This window comes from Danio rerio, chromosome 4, assembly GCF_052040795.2.
Source record: "Danio rerio strain M-AB ecotype USA chromosome 4, GRCz13ab, whole genome shotgun sequence".
NCBI classification, from domain to species: domain Eukaryota; kingdom Metazoa; phylum Chordata; class Actinopteri; order Cypriniformes; family Danionidae; genus Danio; species Danio rerio.
Window position 1 is genome coordinate 57,821,160 of NC_141024.2, and position 13,068 is coordinate 57,834,227.

At 43.7% G+C, this 13,068-nt stretch overlaps 1 long non-coding RNA gene across 1 annotated transcript; it reads right to left on the minus strand.

The window, feature by feature from the left end:
* Positions 1-3,518: 3,518 nt before the first annotated feature.
* Positions 3,519-12,814, minus strand: LOC141381735 (uncharacterized). Its single transcript, XR_015942911.1, has 3 exons — positions 12,728-12,814; positions 9,959-10,714; positions 3,519-4,592 (listed from the first exon to the last, which is right to left on the minus strand). It is a non-coding gene; the product is annotated as an uncharacterized LOC141381735 (long non-coding RNA).
* Positions 12,815-13,068: the final 254 nt, after the last annotated feature.

The following is a 13,068-nucleotide window of genomic DNA, read 5'->3' on the forward strand; positions in this document are numbered from 1 at the left end:
AATTTCACACGTTTAATAAGAGTCCTGACCTGAACACGTTTACAAGCCCATGTCCAGATATAGTTATAGCGCCACCTGCTGGCCACAGGAAATGACATGTTTTACACTGTAACAAACTCCTCCCACAAATTTTTTCGTATCAGCACCAAATTTGAGTGGCGTCATCTGAAAGCTCTAGCGATGATATATTGTGAAGATCTAGAGTTTTTGCAGAGGGGCGTGTCCGTGGCGGCATGACAAACCTCAACGCTTCGCCATGCAACAGGAAGTCCTCATAACTCAACCACACAAAGTCCGATCAGCCTGAAACTTCATATGGTTGATAAAAGTCCTGTCCTTAACACAACAATAATGAAGTGGGCGTGGCAAAATGACTCGACAGCGCCACCTATAAAAAATAAACGGACGAGCCCCTGATCTACGAATCATGCACATGCGCGAAAATTGGCACACACCTCAAACACGCCAAAACATACGAAAAAGTCTCTTGGAGCCATATCTCAAACCCAACAGGAAGTCGGATATTTTTAACTTCCTGCTGCAAATAAGTGGCATTTTTGCCATTTCCAGGCGTTGTATCTTAACGAACTCCTCCTAGGGATTTTATGCTATCGACACCAAAATTGGGTTTTGTCATCTAAAGGCCTTGGCGATGTTAAATTGTGGAGCTTTATAGTTTTTGTCGATGGGCGTGTCCGTGGTGGCTTCGCAAACTTTGACGATTCGCCAAAAAACCGGAAGTCATTATAACTTAGGCATGCATTATCAGATCTGCCTCAAAATTCACATGTTTAATAAGAGTCTAGACTAGAACACGTTTACATGCCGTTATCCAGATACAGTTATAGCGCCACCTGCTGGCCACAGGAAATGTCATGATTTACAGAGTAATAAACTCCTCCCACAAATTTTTTCGTATCAGCACCAAATTTGGTGGGTTGTTATCTGAAAGCTTAAGTGATGATATATTGTGAAGATCTAGAGTTTTTGCAGAGGGGCGTGTCCGTGGCGGCGGTGAGCCCGGGTGCGAGGTCCCTATCATCGCTGCTTGCAGCTTTAATTATTATTATTATTATTATTCCGCCCCCTATCGGGGCACTTTTGAGGGTCTAAACATGCCCGAAAACTCATGAAAATTTGCACACACACCAAACGCGGTGTAAATAGCAGGTTGATATGGGTCTCGGAAGTGGGCGTGGCAAAATGACTCGACAGCGCCACCTAGGAAAATTAAACGGACGAGCCCCCGATACACGAATCACGCACATGCACGAAAATTGGCACACACCTCAAACATGCCAAACCATACGAAAAAGTCTCTTGGAGCCATATCTCAAACTCAACAGGAAGTCGGATATTTTTAACTTCCTGTGGCGAAAAAGTGGCGTTTTTGCCATTTCCAGGCGTTGTATTTTAACGAACTCCTCCTAGGGATTTTATCCGATCGACACCAAAATTGGGTTTTGTCATCTAAAGGCCTTGGCGATGTTAAATTGCGAAGCTTTAGAGTTTTCGTCGATGGGCGTGTCCGTGGCGCCCTCGCAAACTTTGACGATTCGCCACAAAACAGGAAGTCGTTAAAACTCAGGCATGCATTAACAGATCTGCCTCAAAATTCACACGCTTGATAAGCGTCCTGACCTGAACACGTTTACATGCCAATATCCAGATATAGTTATAGCGCCACCTGCTGGCCACAGGAAATGACATGATTTACGGAGTAATAAACTCCTCCCACAAATTTTTTCGTATCAGCACCAAAATTGGGTAGTGTTATCTGAAAGCTCTAGCGATAATATATTGTGAAGATCTAGAGTTTTCGCAGAGGGGCGTGTCTGTGGCGGTATGACAAACCTCAACGCTTCGCCATGGAACAGGAAGTCCTTATAACTCAACCACACAATGTCCGATCTGCCTGAAACTTCACATGGTTGATAAACGTCATCTCTTGAACACATCCACATAACAATATTGAAGTGGGCGTGGCAAAATGACTCGACAGCGCCACCTAGAAAAATTAAATGGACGAGCCCCCAAGCTACGAATCACGCACATGCACGAAAATTGGCACACACCTTAAACATGCCAAAACATACGAAAAAGTCTCTTGGAGCCATATCTCAAGCCCAACAGGAAGTCGGATATTTTTGACTTCCTGCGGCGAAAAAGTGGCGTTTTTGCCATTTCCAATCGTTGTATTTTAACGAACTCCTCCTAGGGATTTTATCCGATCGACACCAAAATTGGGTTTTATCATCTAAAGGCCTTGGCGATGTTAAATTGCGAAGCTTTAGAGTTTTCATCGATGGGCGTGTCCGTGGCGGCCTCGCAAACTTTGATGATTCGCCACAAAACAGGAAGTCGTTATAACTCAGGCATGCATTATCAGATCTGCCTCAAAATTCACACATTTAATTACAGTCCTGACCTGATCAGGTTTACGTGCCGATATCCAGTTACAGTTATAGCGCCACCTGCTGGCCACAGGAAATGACATGTTTGACACTATAACAAACTCCTACCACAAACTTTCCCGTATCAGCACCAAAATTGAGTGGTGTCATCTGAAAGCTCTAGCGATGATATATTGTGAAGATCTAGAGTTTTTGCAGAGGGGCGTGTCTGTGGTGGCATGACAAACCTCAACGCTTCGCCATGGAACAGGAAGTCCTTATAACTCAACCACACAATGTCCGATCTGCCTGAAACTTCACATGATTGATAAAAGTCCTCTTCTGAACACATCCACATAACAATATTGAGTCAGTCATAGCGCCATCTGCTGGCAGAAGGTAGTTTGGCTTGTAACTCGGCCACACAATGTCCGATCTGCCTGAAACTTCACAAGGTTGATGAAAGTCCTCCCCTGAGCACATCTACATAATAAATCTACATAATAATATTGAGTCATAGTCATAGCGCCACCTGCTGGCAGAAGGTAGTTTGGCTTGTAACTCGGCCACACAATGTCCAATCTGTCTAAAATGTCACATGGTTGATGAAAGTCCTCTCCTGAGCACATCTACATAATAATATTGAGTTTTTAATAGCGCCACCTGCTGGCAGAATGTAAATTGTCTTATAACACAATCTCCACACAATCTCTGATCTGCCTGAAACTTCACATGTTTGATAAAAGTTCAGTCCTGAACACATCCCCATAACAATATTGAGTCAGTCATAACGCCACCTGCTGGCAAAAGGTAGTTTGGCTTATAACTCAGCCACAAAATGTCCCATGTGCCTGAAACTTCACATGGTTGATTAAATTCCTCTCCTGAAGACATCTACATGCCAATCTTGAGTCACAGGTATAGCGCCACCTGCTGACAGGAGGAAGTTTGGCTTAAATCTGTATTTTTCTTAGGTTTTTTATATATATATCGGCTTAAATTAATGTTGTTCGCTGTTCTCTGTCATCCTGAGGCCACCGGGCGGCGGTGAGCCCGGGTGCGAGGTCCCTATCATCGCTGCTTGCAGCTTTAATTCTTCTTCTTCTTCTTCTTCTTCTTCTTCTTCCGCGGAATGAATCGCGGTTTTGAGGGGCTCAACATGCCCGAAAACTCACGCAACTTTGCACACGCCTCAGAAGTGGCGAAAATTTACGTTTGTTATGGGCTTCGGAAGTGGGCGTGGCAAAATGACTCGACAGCGCCACCTAGAAAAATTAAACGGACGAGCCCCCGATCCACGAATCACGCACATGCACGAAAATTGGCACACACCTCAAACATGCCAAAACATACGAAAAAGTCTCTTGGAGCCATATCTCAAACCCAACAGGAAGTCGGATATTTTTAACTTCCTACGGCGAAAAAGTGGCGTTTTTGCCATTTCCAGGCGTTGTATTTTAACGAACTCCTCCTAGGGATTTTATCCGATCGACACCAAAATTGGGTTTTGTCATCTAAAGGCCTTGGCGATGTTAAATTGCGAAGCTTTAGAGTTTTCGTCGATGGGCGTGTCCGTGGCGGCCTCGCAAACTTTGACGATTCGCCACAAAAGAGGAAGTAGTTATAACTCAGGCATGCATTATCAGATCTGCCTCAAAATTCACACGCTTGATAAGAGTCCTGACCTGAACACGTTTACATGCCGCTATCCAGATACAGTTACAGCGCCACCTGCTGGCCACAGGAAATGACATGATTTACGGAGTTATAAACTCCTCCCACAAATTTTATCGTATCAACACCAAAATTGAGTGGTGTTATCTGAAAGCTCTAGCGATGTTATATTGTGAAGATCTAGAGTTTTCGCAGAGGGGTGTGTCCGTGGCGGTATGACAAACCTCAACGCTTCGCCATGGAACAGGAAGTCCTTATAACACAACCACACAATGTCCGATCTGCCTGAAACTTCACATGGTTGATAAACGTCAAATCTTGAACACATCCACATAACAATATTGAAGTGGGCGTGGCAAAATGACTCAACAGCGCCACCTAGAAAAATTAAACGGACGAGCCCCCGATCTACGAATCACGCACATGCACAAAAATTGGCACACACCTCAAACATGGCAAAACATACGAAAAAGTCTCTTGGAGCCATATCTCAAACCCAACAGGAAGTCGGATATTTTTAACTTCCTGTGGCGAAAAAGTGGCGCTTTTGCCATTTTCAGGCGTTGTATTTTAACAAACTCCTCCTAGGGATTTTATCTGATAATTACCAAAATTGGGTTTTGTCATCTTAAAGCCTTGGTGATGTTAAATTGCGAAGCTTTAGAGTTTTCATCGATGGGCGTATCCGTGGCGGCCTCGCAAACTTTGATGATTCGCCACAAAACAGGAAGTCTTTATAACTCAGGGATGCATTATTCGATCTGCCTCAAAATTCACACATTTAATAACAGTCCTGACCTGATCAGGTTTACGTGCCGATATCTAGTTACAGTTATAGCGCCACCTGCTGGCCACAGGAAATGACATGTTTGACACTGTAACAAACTCCTTCCACAAACCTTCCCGTATCAGCACCAAAATAGAGTGGTGTCATCTGAAAGCTCTAGCGATGATATATTGTGAAGATCTAGAGTTTTTGCAGAAGGGCGTGTCTGTGGTGGCATGACAAACCTCAACGCTTCGCCATGGAACAGGAATTTCTTATAACTCAACCACACAATGTCTGATCTGCCTGAAACTTCACATGATTGATAAAAGTCCGCTCCTGAACACATCCACATAACAATATTGAGTCAGTCATAACGCCACCTGCTGGCAGAAGGTAGTTTGGCTTATAACTCAGCCACACAATGTCCCATGTGCCTGAAACTTCACATGGTTGATAACATTCCTCTCCGGAAAACATCTACATGCCAATCTTAAGTCACAGTTATAGCGCCACCTGCTGACAGGAGGAAGTTTGGCATAAATCTGTGATTTTCTTAGATCTTTTTTTATATATTGGCTTAAATTATTATTGTTCGCTGTTCTCTGTCATCGTAAGGTCACCGGGCGGCGGTGAGCCCGGGTGCGAGGTCCCTATCATCGCTGCTTGCAGCTTTAATTATTATTATTATTAGGGACCGAGCACCGAAACGGTGCGTAGGCCCTATTGGAATTGCTCCGTTTTTTATTATTATTATTATTATTATTATTAGGGACCGAGCACCGAAACGGTGCGTAGGCCCTATTGGAATTGCTCCGTTTATTATTATTATTATTATTATTATTATTATTATTATTCTCTCCAATGAATCGCGATTTAGAGGGGCTAAACATGCCCGAAAACTCACGCAACTTTGCACACGCCTCAGAAGTGGCGAAAATTTACGTTTATTATGGGTCTCGGAAGTGGGTGTGGCAAAATGACTCGACAGCGCCACCTAGAAAAATTAAACGGACGAGCCCCCGATCTACGAATCACGCACATGCACGAAAATTGGTACACACCTCAAACATGCCAAAACATACGAAAAAGTCTCTTGGAGCCATATCTCAAACCCAACAGGAAGTCGGATATTTTTGACTTCCTGCGGCGAAAAAGTGGCGTTTTTGCCATTTCCAGGCCTTGTACTTTAACGAACTCCTCCTAGGGATTTTATCCGATCGACACCAAAATTGGCATTTGTCATCTAAAGGCCTTGGCGATGTTAAATTGCGAAGCTTTAGAGTTTTCGTCGATGGGCGTGTACGTGGCGGCCTCGCAAAGTTTGATGTTTCGCCACAAAACAGGAAGTCGTTTTAACTCAGGCATGCATCATCCGATCTGCCTCAAATTTCACACGTTTAATAACAGTCCTGACCTGAACACGTTTACATGCCAATATCCAGATACAGTTACAGCGCCACCTGCTGGCCACAGGAAATGACATGTTTTTCCAGAGTAACAAACTCCTCCCACAAATTTTATCGCATCAGCACCAAAATTGGGTAGTGTTATCTAAAAGCTCTAGCGATGATATATTGTGAAGATCTAGAGTTTTCGGAGAGGGGCGTGTCCGTGGCGACATGACAAACCTCAACGCTTCGCCATGGAACAGGAAGGCTTTATAACTCAACCACACAAAGTCCGATCAGCCTGAAACTTCATATAGTGGATAAAAGTCCTCCCCTGATCACATCCACATAACAATATTGAAGTGGGCGTGGCAAAATGACTCGACAGCGCCACCTATAAAAATTAAACGGACGAGCCCCTGATCTACGAATCACGCACATGCACAAAAATTGGCACACACCTCAAACACGCCAAAACATACGAAAAAGTCTCTTGGAGTCATATCTCAAACCCAACAGGAAGTCGGATATTTTTAACTTCCTGCTGCAAAAAAGTGGCATTTTTGCCATTTCCAGGCGTTGTATCTTAACGAACTCCTCCTAGGGATTTTATCCGATCAACACCAAAATTGGGTTTTGTCATATAAAGGCCTTGGCGATGTTAAATTGCGAAGCTTTAGAGTTTTCGTTGATGGGCGTGTCCGTGGCGGCTTTGCAAACCTTGACGATTCGCCACAAAACCGGAAGTCATTATAACTCAGGCATGCATTATCCGATCTGCCTCAAAATTCACACGTTTGATAAGAGTCCTGACCTGAACACGTTTACATGCCAACATCCAGATACAGTTATAGCGCCACCTGCTGGCCACAGGAAATGTCATGTTTTACAGAGTAATAAACTCCTTCACCAAATTTTATTGTATCAGCACCAAAATAGAGTGGTGTCATCTGAAAGCTCTAGCGATGATATATTGTGAAGATCTAGAGTTTTTGCAGAGGGGCGTGTCCGTGGTGGCATGACAAACCTCAACGCTTCGCCATGGAACAGGAAGTCCTTATAACTTAACCACACAATGTCCGATCTGCCTGAAACTTCACATGGTTGATAAAATTCCTCTCTTGAACACATCCACATAACAATATTGAGTCAGTCATAGCGCCACCTGCTGGCAGAAGGTAGTTTGGCTCATAACTTAGCCACAAAATGTCTGACCTGCCTGAAACTTCACATGGTTGATTAAATTCTTCTACTGAAGGCATCTACATGCCAATCTTGAGTCACAGTTATAGCGCCACCTGCTGGCAGAAGGTAGTTTGCATTATAACTCAACCACACAATATCCAATCAGCCTGAAACTTCACATGGTTGATCAAAGTACTCTCCCGTGCACATCTACATAATTATATTGAGTCTCTCATAGCGCCACCTGCTGGCAGAAGGTAGTTTGGCTTATAACTCAGCCACACAATGTCTGATCTGCCTGAAACTTTACATGGTTGATTAAATTCCTCTCCTGAAGACATCTACATGCCAATATGGAGTCACAGTCATAGCGCCACCTGCTGCCAACAGGAAATTAAATATAACTCAGCCGAACAATGTCCGTACTGGCTGAAAATTCACATGGTGGATAAGATTCCTCTACTGAAGGCATCTACATGCCAATCTTGAGTCACAGTCACAGCGCCACCTGGTGACAGGAAGAAGTTTGACATAAATTTGTAATTTTCTCGGGTTCTTTATATACATCGGCTTAAATTAATATTGTTAGCTGTTCTCTGTCATCCTGAGGCCACCAGGCGGCGGTGAGCCCGGGTGCGAGGTCCCTATCATCGCTGCTTGCAGCTTTAATTATTATTATTATTATTATTCCGCCCCCTATTGGGGCACTTTTGAGGGTCTAAACATGCCCGAAAACTCATGAAAATTTGCACACACACCAAACGCGGTGTAAATAGCAGGTTGATATGGGTCTCAGAAGTGGGCGTGGCAAAATGACTCGACAGCGCCACCTAGAAAAATTAAACGGACGAGCCCCCGATACACGAATCACGCACATGCACGAAAATTGGCACACACCTCAAACATGCCAAAACATACGAAAAAATCTCTTGGAGCCATATCTCAAACCCAACAGGAAGTCAGATATTTTGTACTTCCTGTGGCGAAAAAGTGGCGATTTTGCCATTTCCAGGCGTTGTATTTTAACGAACTCCTCCTAGGGATTTTATCTGATCGACACCAAAATTGGGTTTTGTCATCTAAAGGCCTTGGCGATGTTAAATTGCGAAGCTTTAGAGTTTTTGTCGATGGGCGTGTCCGTGGCGGCCTCTCAAACTTTGACGATTCGCCACAAAACAGGAAGTCATTATAACTCAGGCATGCATTATCTGATCTGCCTCAAATTTCACACGTTTGATAAGAGTCCTGACCTGAACACGTTTACATGCCGATATCCAGATATAGTTATAGCGCCACCTGCTGGCCACAGGAAAAGACATGTTTTACAGAGTAACAAACTCCTCCCACAAATTTTATCGTATCAGCACCAAAATTGGGTTGTGTTATCTGAAAGCTCTAGCAATGATATATTGTGAAGATCTAGAGTTTTCACAGAGGGGCGTGTCCGTGGTGGCATGACAAACCTCAACGCTTCGCCATGGAACATGAAGTCCTCATAACTCAACCACACAAAGTCCGATCAGCCTGAAACTTCATATGATTGATAAAAGTCCTCTCCTGAACACATCCACATAACAATATTGAAGTGGGCGTGGCAAAATGACTCGACAGCGCCACCTATTAAATTTAAACGGACGAGCCCCTGATCTACGAATCACGCACATGCACGAAAATTGGCACACACCTCAAACACGCCAAAACATACAAAAAAGTCTCTTGGAGCCATATCTCAAACCCAACAGGAAGTCGGATATTTTTAACTTCCTGCGGCGAAAAAGTGGCATTTTTGCCATTTCCAGGCGTTGTATTTTAACGAACTCTTCCTAGGGATTTTATCCGATCGACACCAAAATTAGGTTTTTGTCATCTAAAGGCCTTGGCGATGTTAAATTGCGAAGCTTTAGAGTTTTCGTCGATGGGCGTGTCCGTGGCGGCCTCGCAAACTTTGACGATTCGCCACAAAACAGGAAGTCGGTATAACTCAGGCATGCATTATCCGATCTGCCTCAAATTGCACACATTTGATAAGAGTCCTGACCTAAACACGTTTACATGCCGATATCTAGATACAGATATAGCGCCACCTGCTGGCCACAGGAAATGACATGTTTTACAGTGTAACAAACTCCTCCCACAAATTTTTTCGTATCAGCACCAAATTTGGGTTGTGTTATCTGAAAGCTCTAGCGATGATATATTGTGAAGATCTAGAATTTTCACACAGGGGCGTGTCCGTGGCGGCATGACAAACCTCAACGCTTCGCCATGGAACAGGAAGTCCTCATAACTCAACCACACAAAGTCCGATCAGCCTGAAACTTCATATGGTTGATAAAAGTCCGTCCCTGAACACATCCACATAGCAATATTGAAGTGGGCGTGGCAAATTGACTCAACAGCGCCACCTAAAAAAATTAATCGGACAAGCCCCTGATCTACGAATCACGCACATGCACGAAAATTGGCACACACCTCAAACATGCCAAAACATACGAAAAAGTCTCTTGGAGCCATATCTCAAACCAAACAGGAAGTCGGATATTTTTAACTTCCTGTGGTGAAAAAGTGGCGCTTTTGCCATTTTCAGGCGTTGTATTTTAACGAACTCCTCCTAGGGATTTTATCTGATAATTACCAAAATTGGGTTTTGTCATCTTAAAGCCTTGGTGATGTTAAATTGCGAAGCTTTAGAGTTTTCATCGATGGGCGTATCCGTGGCGGCCTCGCAAACTTTGATGATTCGCCACAAAACAGGAAGTCTTTATAACTGGCATGCAATATTCGATCTGCCTCAAAATTCACACATTTAATAACAGTCCTGACCTGATCAGGTTTACGTGCCGATATCTAGTTACAGTTATAGCGCCACCTGCTGGCCACAGGAAATTACATGTTTGACACTGTAACAAACTCCTTCCACAAATTTTCCCGTATCAGCACCAAAATAGAGTGGTGTCATCTGAAAGCTCTAGCGATGATATATTGTGAAGATCTAGAGTTTTTGCAGAGGGGCGTGTCTGTGGTGGCATGACAAACCTCAACGCTTCGCCATGGAACAGGAATTTCTTATAACTCAACCACACAATGTCTGATCTGCCTGAAACTTCACATGGTTGATAAAAGTCCTCTCCTGAACACATCCACATAACAATATTGAGTCAGTCATAGCGCCACCTGCTGGCAGAAGGTAGTTTGGCTTGTAACTCGGCCACACAATGTCCAATCTGCCTGAAACTTCACATGATTGATAAAAGTCCTCTCCTGAACACATCCACATAACAATATTGAGTCAGTCATAACGCCACCTGCTGGCAGAAGGTAGTTTGGCTTATAACTCAGCCACACAATGTCCCATGTGCCTGAAACTTCACATGGTTGATAACATTCTTCTCCGGAAGACATCTACATGCCAATCTTAAGTCACAGTTTTAGCGCCACCTGCTGACAGGAGGAAGTTTGGCATAAATCTGTGATTTTCTTAGATCTTTTTTTATATATTGGCTTAAATTATTATTGTTCGCTGTTCTCTGTCATCGTAAGGTCACCGGGCGGCGGTGAGCCCGGGTGCGAGGTCCCTATCATCGCTGCTTGCAGCTTTAATTATTATTATTATTATTCTCGTCCGGAATGAATCGCGGTTTTGAGGGGCTAAACATGCCCGAAAACTCACGCAACTTTGCACACGCCTCAGAAGTGGTGAAAATTTACGTTTATTATGGGCTTCGGAAGTGGGCGTGGCAAAATGACTCGACAGCGCAACCTAGAAAAATTAAACGGACGAGCCCCCGATCCACGAATCAGGCACATGCATGAAAATTGACACACACCTCAAACATGCCAAAACATACGAAAAAGTCTCTTGCAGCCATATCTCAAACCCAACAGGAAGTCAGATATTTTTAACTTCCTGTGGCGAAAAAGTGGCGTTTTTGCCATTTCCAGGCGTTGTATTTTAACGAACTCCTCCTAGGGATTTTATCCGGTCGACACCAAAATTGGGTTTTGTCATCTAAAGGCCTTGGCGATGTTAAATTGCGAAGCTTTAGAGTTTTCATCGATGGGCGTGTCCGTGGCGGCCTCGCAAACTTTGACGATTCGCCACAAAAGAGGAAGTCGTTATAACTCAGGCATGCATTATCAGATCTGCCTCAAACTTCACACGCTTGATAAGAGTCCTGACCTGAACACGTTTACATGCCAATATCTAGATACAGTTATAGCGCCACCTGCTGGCCACAGGAAATGACATGTTTTACAGAGTAACAAACTTCTCCCACAAATTTTATCGTATCAGCACCAAAATTGGGTTGTGTTATCTAAAAGCTCTGGCAATAATATATTGTGAAGCTCTAGAGTTTTCGGAGAAGGGTGTGTCCGTGGCGGCATTACAAACCTCAACGCTTCGCCATTGACCAGGAAGGCTTTATAACTCAACCACACAATGTCTGCTCTGCCTGAAACTTAACATGGTTGATAAAAGTCCTCTCCTGAACACATCCACATAACAATATTGAAGTGGGCGTGGCAAATAGACTCGACAGCGCCACCTACCATAATTAATCGGACGAGCCCCTGATATACGAATCACACACATGCACGAAAATTGGCACACACCTCAAACATGCCAAAACATAAGAAAAAGACTCTTAGAGCCATATCTCAAACCCAACAGGAAGTCAGATATTTTTAATTTCCTGCTGTAAAAAAGTGGCGTTTTTGCCATTTCCAGGCGTTGTATTTTAACGAACTCCTCCTAGGGATTTTATCTGATAAACACCAAAATTGGGTTTTGTCATATTAAAACCTTGGTGATGTTAAATTGCGAAGCTTTAGAGATTTCATAGATGGGCGTGTCCGTGGCGGCCTCGCAAACTTTGATGATTCGCCACAAAACAGGAAGTCTTTATAACTCAGGGATGCATTATTCGATCTGCCTCAAAATTCACACATTTAATAACAGTCCTGACCTGATCAGGTTTACGTGCCGATATCCAGTTACAGTTATAGCGCCACCTGCTGGCCACAGGAAATGTCATGTTTGACACTGTAACAAACTCCTCCCACAAACTTTCCCGTATCAGCACCAAAATAGAGTGGTGTCATCTGAAAGCTCTAGCGATGATATATTGTAAAGATCTAGAGTTTTTGCAGAGGGGCGTGTCTGTGGTGGCATGACAAACCTCAACGCTTCGCCATGGAACAGGAATTTCTTATAACTCAACCACACAATGTCTGATCTGCCTGAAACTTCACATGATTGATAAAAGTCCTCTCCTGAACACATCCACATAACAATATTGAGTCAGTCATAGCGCCACCTGCTGGCAGAAGATAGTTTGGCTTGTAACTCGGCCACACAATGTCCGATCTGCCTGAAACTTCACATGGTTGATGAAAGTCCTCTCTTGAGCACATCTACATAGTAATATTAAGTCAGAGTCATAGCGCCACCTGCTGGCAGAAGGAATTTTGGCTTGTAACTCGGCCAAACAATGTCAGATCTGCCTAAAATGTCACATGGTGGATGAAAGTCCTCTCCTAAACACATCTACATAATAATATTAAGTCTTTTATAGCGCCACCTGCTGGCAGAATGTAGTTTGTCTTAAAACACAATCTCCACACAATCTCTGATCTGCCTGAAACTTCACATGGTTGA